Here is a 9,468-nt window from a genome sequence, read left to right as displayed (position 1 = left end):
AACAAAATTGTTTCAAATGAAGTTGAAGACAACTAAGCACTACTAGAGCCATCATACAGAAAAAAACCAAATGAACTTTTTGGCCAACTCAGTACCTCACAATTAGAAAAATCAAAAGCAATATGAAACTAGCGAGTGGTAAAAACTTAGACTGTGACAGTTTGTGTACACACTCCTGTCTCTTTATAAGCAATACCTCCCCTAAGCCAGCTTCCTGTCCACCTCCTCTCAAGTCTCAATGCAATAAACAAGGTTGAATTGAATGTCCCTAAATTTTAGATAATTATAGTCCAGGATTAGACCCAAGCTTACTATGGATCTATCAATGGTAATTAATTGGTCAATAAATAATATAATTTAAAAAACCCAAACTGCTGCTTTATATGCTGATTTAACAAATACTGGCTTTATTTGTGCCCGGTATTGTTTTAAGTGCTGGAGACACAGAATCAAGAGACTAACAAGGTCTGTGCCCTCATGGAGCTCATACTCTGCTGAGGGAGACAAAGAATAAACAAGGAAACTCAATAATTTTAAGAGGGATAAGTGCATGAAAGCCATTGGGCAGAGTGCTGTCCTAATGACCTGAAGCTGCATGTTAGTGCACTGTTCTCTGGTGGAGGGAGGCCAGACCGTGAGCAGCCAGCTGTGCCGGCTCGGCTCCGACTCCGGCTCTGAGAAAGGCCTTGGGCAGAAGAGCAGGCCTGAGCCCAGAGGAAACCAGCCCACCTGTCCCAGGAGCAAAAAGGCCTCTTAGGAAGGGTAGGGGTGAGGTGGCATGGAGGGGAGAGGTTCAGGGAAGCTAGACACTCAGGGTGGGCACACAAGCGTGAAAGGATCCAGGTTTGATTTGGAGTCTCATGGGTACCTGCTGGAGGGTTTTAGACTGGTGTGTGCATTTATGTATATGAGGCCTTATGTTTCCAAAGCCCACTTTAAAAACCATCTCTCCAGCTGCTGAGGGGAAAAGGTTACTGAGAATATATAGGGCCCCATTTTGAAATGCAAACATGCCTGTGTACTTATGACATGAAACCATTTAAACCACTTAAATACCAATTACATATCGAGGCAGATATAAAATATATTTTTACTTTTGTACTTACATACACTAATACTTTAACAATTTTACTCCAGAGCAAACTGCTTTGACTAGAGATGGGATACAGTACACAAACATTCATCATGTGTCTGGGGCCCCACACTGGCAAAGAAACAAGATTGGGCCTCCCACAGACTTCTGGCACTTAGACAAAACTGGAGTAAACTTGTTGAGAATAATCTTGTGTAGAAGTAGATAGACTGACAATTTTATAACCTTTGATCAAGTGATTTTATTCTTAGGAATCCATCCTAAGGAAAGGTTCTGGAATGTCCTTCATATTTCATATACCTAGGGTGCTCATCACAATGTGACTCATAAAGAGGAGCAATTTAAATGTCCACTCTTAGGAAAGCATTAAGTAAATGATATAAGGAAATGTTATACAGTTACTAAAGACTATGTCTTTAAAAATGGGGCAGAGGGAAATTACATATTCACTATAACTCCACATTTGTAAATTATAAAAATAAGTACTGTGCCCTGGATGGTGTGGCTCAGTGGTTTGAGCGCGGGCCTGTGAACCACACGATTGCGGTTAGATTCCCAGTCAGGGCACATGCCTGGGTTGCAGGCCAGTTCCCAGCAGGGGACTCACGAGAGGCAACCATACATTGATATTTCTCTCCTTCTCTCCTTCCCTTCCCCTCTAAAGATAAATAAATTAAAAAAAATAAGTACTGTGATAAAAAATAATTTGAAATATAAAATAAAATACTCTGCCTCAGCTTTTATATCTTAGAATTGAAATCATAGAAACTTAATTTTCTGTATATTTTATGTAATTAAAAAATTTCTATATTGTTAAAAAATTTTTAAGTGTTATTTAACAAATATGAGCACTTACTAAATACGCTAACAAGAAGCACTATGGTGGACAAGGAGGAAAGTCTGATGTGTTTTTATGCTGAAGAAGTTTAGAGTCTAGTAGCGGAGAGTTTTGACATTTTTACTTTTTTAAAGTGCAGTTGAATTGTAAAACCCCAGCAGCTTATTAGGACAGGGGCTCTTGCTATTTGATTAAATGGTATTTCCCCAAGTCTAGGACAATAGTTGGTAGAGATGAGACAGTAATAAATAATTGGCAGCTCTGTGTCCTAAACTGAGAATGATCCAGTCCAGCTTGACATTAATCAAATACTGTATAGGCTCTCAGCCTGTACTGAACTTTAAAAAGAGAGTTGGCATTGAAGACAGTTTCTCATTAAGCCATTAAACGACATTTCCAAAAAAGTCAAGATAAGAAGCTAAGCATCCCTGTCTGTGTGGATGAAAGAAAGCTTTTGTGACAGCCACAAGATTAAAATTTCACAGAGAAGTGGAACAGATTAAAAAATGTTTAAATAGCAAAACATATACTAGTAGGATATAAAACAAAAGGAGTTATTTGAGTATATACTACAGCATTCAGTTAATCTGATAAACTATTTTTTCAAAGAAAATAAAATCATTACTATGAAAATATGATAAAAATGGGAAACTTCATTTAAAACAGAGTCAAGAAGTCTAAAGGGGGAGCTCACATGCATTACCACCTCAGTTACAGAGCCCAACAGGAAAAGGGGGCACCTTCCTTGTATTCCCAACAGGAAGCACCTCTGCTACTCCAGCACAAGGAAGATTTTCTCCTCAACTAGCAACACACCCAGCCAATGAGAAACCTCTGTGCTCAGACAATGGAAAAACACTGCACTTAGAACTCCGGCTTTCCTCCAATGGGCATTTTGTTTATAATGGCCCCTCTCAATGTCCCCCTTTTCCCTATAAAGTAAGCTTCCTCTCATTTGTTCTCAGGACTTGCCTATGGTTTTGCCATAGTTTCCATGTCCTGAATTGTAATTCCTCTGCTATTCCCAAGTAAACCCATTTCTGGTAAAATAACTGGTGGTTTTATTTTTAAGGTTGACATTACTGAAAGAAGTCTATAGAAAATGAAGATGTGAGTAATGTGCAGAACACATACAGTACATAACAACTTACTCCCCCAAGCACAAATAGATTATTTGTGTAATCCTATACATTTAGAATCTTGATAAATAGATAATTTTTTAAAAGTATATAATTTGCCAAAATTGACCCAATGAAAGACAGAAAATTTAAATAGACTGATTTTCAGAGAAGAAATTGTGAAAGCTGTAAGGATAAACTGCTCCAAAATACCAGGTCATAGAAATGAGGCAGGAGAGTAAGAAGTAGGAAAATTCTTGGGCAAGTGGAATGGAAAAACTGAGACAAGGAAATTAAACAAGGCCAAACAATTTGAAAAACTTACAGCCAGTTAGTGAATTGCAAGACCTTACCTTCCCTAACCAAGGACCCTTGAGAGCAAATGGTTTACAACTCTCCTCCCTGGCAAGAGAACACACAGCTCAAATCATCCTGGTTGGGGACATGGAGGACAGAGACTCAGTTAATGCCATTAGTGCCAACTAAATCCAAAGACAGATCAGCTCAGGTGAACAAATAACAAAAACCCAATTAGAGCCAGATAGTCCCAAGATAAAGTGCAATGGTAGAACAGACTAAAGAATAACCCGAAACTCCCCTGATACACGCTGATGTTTCAGCATATTAAAAATGCATCTGGAAAGCTGACAAATATTCGCTTGAAACTTTCCTCTAAGATTCTTGCTGCAGAAGAAAAATAAAAATGCTTAAGAAAAAGACCCAGTGCAGGCTCACTCTAGAGGACAACCACACTCCTTCTCAGACATAAGCTTCTTCCTTTCTCCTACACTCTAAGGGTCCCCGCAAGACTTGCACCCAGGGGAGCAGCAGGCAGTGGCAGCTTGGCCCTGGCTAACCCCTTGAACCTGTCTTCAAGGCCCCTTTTCCTCTGACTTTCCAGTGAGCTAAAGCAGTCCTGCCTTGGTTCACTTCTTTCCTATAATGGTTCTAGGGAGCCAAAGCAGAGCACCACCTGGGCTCTCTCTTATTGCTCCTTATAACCTAAGTCCTTCTTTTGTTTCACTGACTCCAGCTTTAGTAAATGTACTCTCAGAATCACCTGGACTCATGCTGTGAGATCTTTCTTGCATGAAGTCAAGAGCCCACACACTATAGGCCGGCCCTAGACAGCCCTGCTCTGACCTTGGTCTCTTTCTGGCAATAGAACTCCACCAAACCTTTATAAAACAAGTTGTTCCTATACTCTGTGCATTCTCCTTATGAAGTGAACATGATATTAATATCAAACCCTAAGAAAGATTACACAAAAATCAAACTACAGACCAATCTTACTTGTAAATATCTTTGCAAAATTCTTATGTAAAAAAAGAATCCAACAGCTCAATATTAAAATAGTGCATAGAATCAGAATCTCTCAATATGAGGAAAACAATATCATTTGTCATCATAATAGATCTAAAGTAAAAAATTATAGGATCATGTCTAAAGGCAATAAAGTCATTTGACAAAGCGCTCAACCATTCTTCTTGGAAACATTTAATAAAATAGACTCCATAAATACCTTCTGAACAGGATTTTTAAAAGTATGCACACATAGACTTGTTTGTATCTGTGTGTGTATATATGTGAGCCCCAAACCCAGTACATACATAGGAGAGAAATATTAGAAGCATTATCTCTAAAGTACTGAACAAGACAAGTACACTAATACCATTAATACCACAACATTAATTCCATTAATACCACAACAATTTGTTGTGCCACTAGAGGCATTAGGCAAGAAAAAGAAATCAGTGGTAGTATAAAATCTTGAAAAGGAGACTATAAATTAAGATTATTTGTAGATAATGTTATTATCCTTGAAAATCTTATAAGAATCAACTGAAAACTAGTGCAAACTATGCCAGGAATTCAGAATTGTAACAATATACAAAATTCACGTACAGTAATTAACAACAGCCACTTAAACTATATAATGAAAGGGAAGACCTCATTTACAATGACAACAAAAGAATAAAATGTTTGGAAATATACTTAACAGGAAACATATAAAAGCTTTAAAAAGAAATGATAAAAGCATGCCTGAGCAGAAGCTAACATTTCCAAAATATTCTTCAGATATTTGAACATACATGTTGAGAGTATAGCACCCATTTTATGAAAACACAGATGGCCTTTAGGTCTTGGACCAAGGTAATAACAGAAAAACTTTCCTTCTTCCATGCCTTTTAATTTTCTTTTTCTTGCCTAATTACTCTGTCTTCAACTTGCAAGACATCCTTGTCTTGTTTCTTAGGAGAAAAGCTTTCTGTCTTTCATTATTGAGTATGACTTTGGCTGTCAGTTTATATATGGCCTTTATCATGTTGAAGAATCTTTCATCTTTTTTGAATTACTTTTACATCTTTTTCTCTCCCATTTCATTTTTTAAATTGTGGTAAAATGTATACAACATAAATTTACCATTTTAAAGTATGTATATAATTCAGTGTCATTAAGTACAGTCACTGTCCCAAGCCCCTTGTGATTTTAATGTCCCTATTATTTTTGGCAGCTAGAATTAAGTAATTTGATTCCTAATTAGGCCTTTGTTCACAGGTTAACCTCTCTTTCTGCCCCTTTTGTTCTCATAAATGTAGTCATACATTGCTGATGTGGTGCCCCCTGGTCAAGCAGGAGGAGATACTTTAGGGTCATGAGGAAAATTTATGAATTTGTTTTATCGAAGAGAAAAATGTCTTCAAGGTAGCTGCACCAGCTGTTGCCACCCAGGAGTCTGTGACTAAAGAAACACAGCCTTCTCTCTCAGTTCCCAGGACCTGCCCCTCCCCTACTCCCCAGCTGCACAGAACTCCCTACTTTTTCAGAGAGTGGGATTTGAGAGATCTCATTCTCCCAACCTCTCACCCTGGCCAAACCAGATAAACCGGTCTCTGTTTCAAACACCAGCATCTCGATGTTTTGGCCTATTAGTGCATTGGGTACTCGAACCTGAATTTGGGGAGGTATTCAGTAACTTGAGCACCATCCATCTATCTCCAGAACTTTTTCATCACGCCAAGTGGAAACCTTCAACTGTGACCCCTTGTTGCCCCCACTGCCCTCTAGGCCTTGGTAACCACCATTCTCTCTGTGTCTGTGAATTTGACTACTGTCTCTGAATTTGCCCCATATATTTGGAATCATGCAATATCTATCTCCAGTTCACTTTGTGTACTTTTGTCAAACTTCCTTTATTATATCTCTTGTTTACTCTACCTTTTGTTGTTTCTAGTTGACTTTCATCTCTGTTAACATGTTCTTTTTCTCTTTCACTTCTTTCCTGAGTTTTAATGCTTGTTTGTCCTCTTCTATAGTCTTATTTTCTATCCTTTAATCTTGCACAGTATTTATTTGTTTTTTTTTCTCTTTTTTTCAAAGATTATGTTTCAGTCTTTCAAGAGATCATGAGAATTACACATCTGGATACTTCTTTTGTAGAAGACTTTAATCTCCCCTCTCTTAGAGGTATATGCATGCATGTGTGTGCTACCTATGCATGGGTCCTGTGTTTGCTCTTTTCTATTCCTGATCTGTGGACACAAACAGCTATGTCAGACACGTATTTGCTGAAGAAGAGTGTGGTCAGGGTTAGGACAGGTGTCCACGGCAATCTGAGGATTCAGTTCAGGTTTGTTGTCTTAAACACCTTTAATAAAATCTGCTACTCCCTGCCATGGAAATATATGTAAATAGTCAATAAATATATAACAAGGTGACCACTATCATTAGTCACCAGGCAAATGCAAGTTAACATCACAACGGGACAGCACTACATACCCACTAGAATATTTAAGTTGAAAAAAACTGCATGATCAAGCATCAGAGAAGAGGTAAGCTATTAGACTGTCATATGATACTGGTGGGAACTACAAGCTTTTGGAAATTACCTGACTAGTGAAGTTCAATGTTGGGAACTGCCCTGCCTGGTTTCAGAAGCTATAACCACCCCCCCCACCCCCCCCCACCCCCCCCCCCAGCTAAGGCTGAGTGAGAGACCTTGGGACCATAAGCCACTAGGAGACAAAGCTTATCTCCCTGGCAGGGGCATTGCCTCTGCCCCTTTACTTCGCCCTGCTTGGCCCCTGGCCTGACCAATTAGCCAATAATGGGTAAAATTCCTCAAGGGAGGGATGACCTAAGACAGGCATCGTCATGAATGGACCCCAGGGGAAGACTTGGGGGGCTATAGAAACAGGGGATGATGGACCCTCACCCCTTGGCTTTGACATAGCCCGAGTCTTCATTCGGTCTGTAACAAGTCTCCTAATCTCTTGGCTGCCTTACTTTCCCCGCCTGACTTAAGCCTGAAACAATGGTGGAGGGTGGTGCAGCCCTGGGCAGGAACAGGCAGTTCCCCAGGGCGATCAGGCCTAAGAAAGAATGCATAAAATCCTGCAAAACTTGCTTTGCTAAGAATGCTCTCAATTTTCTGATAAGGGTTCTGCCCAGGTGCTGTTAAAGGCTACAACTTTTCCCTGTAATGTAAGAAGACTGCTCACCTGTAGTCTCTCATTTAACCATGACATCTTTGGATGGACTTTTTTTTTCCTCTCCAAAGAACACAAGGGAGAAGTGGAGGTAATGGAGTTTGATGGTCATGCCAACTTCCTTCCTTCACCAAGAATCTCTATTTTTTTTAAAGACTTTACTTACCTACTTTTAGGGACAGGGGAAGGGAGGGAGAAAGAGGAGGGAAACATTAATTCCAGAAACATCTACCATTCATAGACTGTAAGCTCCACCACTGAACCTGCAACCCAGACATGTGCCCTGACTGGGAATCAAACCCAAGACCTTTTGCTTTACAGGATGATGTTCAACCCACTAAGCCACATCAGCCTGGGCAAGAATCTCTCTTTAAATAAGCCTCAAATTTTATAGGCTGCTGAGAAAGCCACAATAATGGACAGTGAGACTAGAGTATTTGAGAGTTTACTACTCATTTTTTCGAGTACCTACTATTGGCCATGTTCTATAATAAGAATGATATTACTGTGAACATGAAAAAGTCCCTGACTTTTAAGACATTCAGCAGGGAAGAGCAACATAAAGAAATAAACTAAAACAAGGTAAGGGACAGAGGAGCAGAACTTGCTACTTTAGACATGGTGGTCAGTGAAGGCTTCTTTGAGGACCTAACATTTAAGCAGAATTAAGTGAGAAAGTTAGCTGAGCGCTCAGGCAAAGAAATCAGCAGAGTTCAAAAGCTCTGAGGTGGGAACACAGTTAGTCTTCAGTGAACAGCAAGGAAACCAACCACTCTAACTAAGTGAGAGAATAATACAAAATGAGGTTTGAGAGGCAGCTGAGGGCCAGGTCATATAGGGCTTGTAGAATATGGTGCAGTTTTGGATTTTATTCTAAATGTCATAGTAAATGGAAAGTTGTGAGCAGGGAAGTAACATGGTCAAGGTACCTTCTGAAAGGGTTGCTGACAGGTAGGTGGAGGAAAGGCTGTATATATAGCAAGTTGCACTAGTCGGGATCCAGCCATGAAAAGAGAAACCACTCTTTAGTTATTTCAGGTGCAGGGAATTTTAAGAGTAATAAACATCAAAAGGAAGACTGGGGTGATGTAGATTAGACGCTGTTCCAAATACTCCTGGCTGGAACCCATAGGAGGGGGACCTGCTTCTGTGCTATTTGGAGATGCTGTCACCACCCTCCTTGATGTACTAGATGTGCCACCTTGACCAAGGAAGGAACTGCTAGAGTCAGGAATCATCCCACCTCCACTTCCACTATGGAAATGGCCAGCAACTGGAGCACGATTGAATCCAGGAGCAAAACTTACCTTCTTCTTCCTGCCTTTTTACTACTTTATCAGACCTCTCACTGGCAGAAGGAGCCAGGTGGTCTGAGAGATGGACCTCTGCACTACAAAGTGTAGAATGGCACATGCAGATCTGAGGCCTGACAGACCACCTCCAGAGTACAGGGAAGCCGGTAGGATGCTGGTGCATCTCCAGCGCAGGTGGAAATGATTCTGTCTTGGACTGGGGAGAAGTGGTTGGCATACACACACACACACACACACACACACACAATTTTAAGACAAGGCCAAAGAAAAGCGTCAGGGATGATTCCAAGGCCTTTGGCTGAGTGGGAAGAAAGGCGCTACCTCGTATCAAGATTGGGAACACTGGAGGAGGTGTGTGTTTTGCTTGGTGGATGAGGATACATCAAGTGCTACCTGAAGCGAACTTTACAATGCCTACTGGAAGTTCAAACAGAGGTGAGTGAGAGGTAGTTCAACAGACGTACCCCTTGGAATTCAGAGGAAAGGGTGAGACTGCGGGTGGAATTTGAAAGTCTCTGACCACCTCCTCACGACCGGATGAGGAGCGACTGTGAACAGAGAAGAGGGTGTCTCTGTGAACAGAGACACAGTCCTGGGGCACCTGAGCCCTTAGCAG

Source organism: Sturnira hondurensis, unplaced genomic scaffold (genome assembly GCF_014824575.4).
Source record: "Sturnira hondurensis isolate 20B ecotype Veracruz unplaced genomic scaffold, ASM1482457v3 Scaffold0018097, whole genome shotgun sequence".
In the NCBI taxonomy this organism is placed as follows: Eukaryota; Metazoa; Chordata; class Mammalia; order Chiroptera; family Phyllostomidae; genus Sturnira; species Sturnira hondurensis.
The sequence above is the reverse complement of the archived record's forward strand: the minus strand, read 5'-3'. Positions refer to the sequence as shown.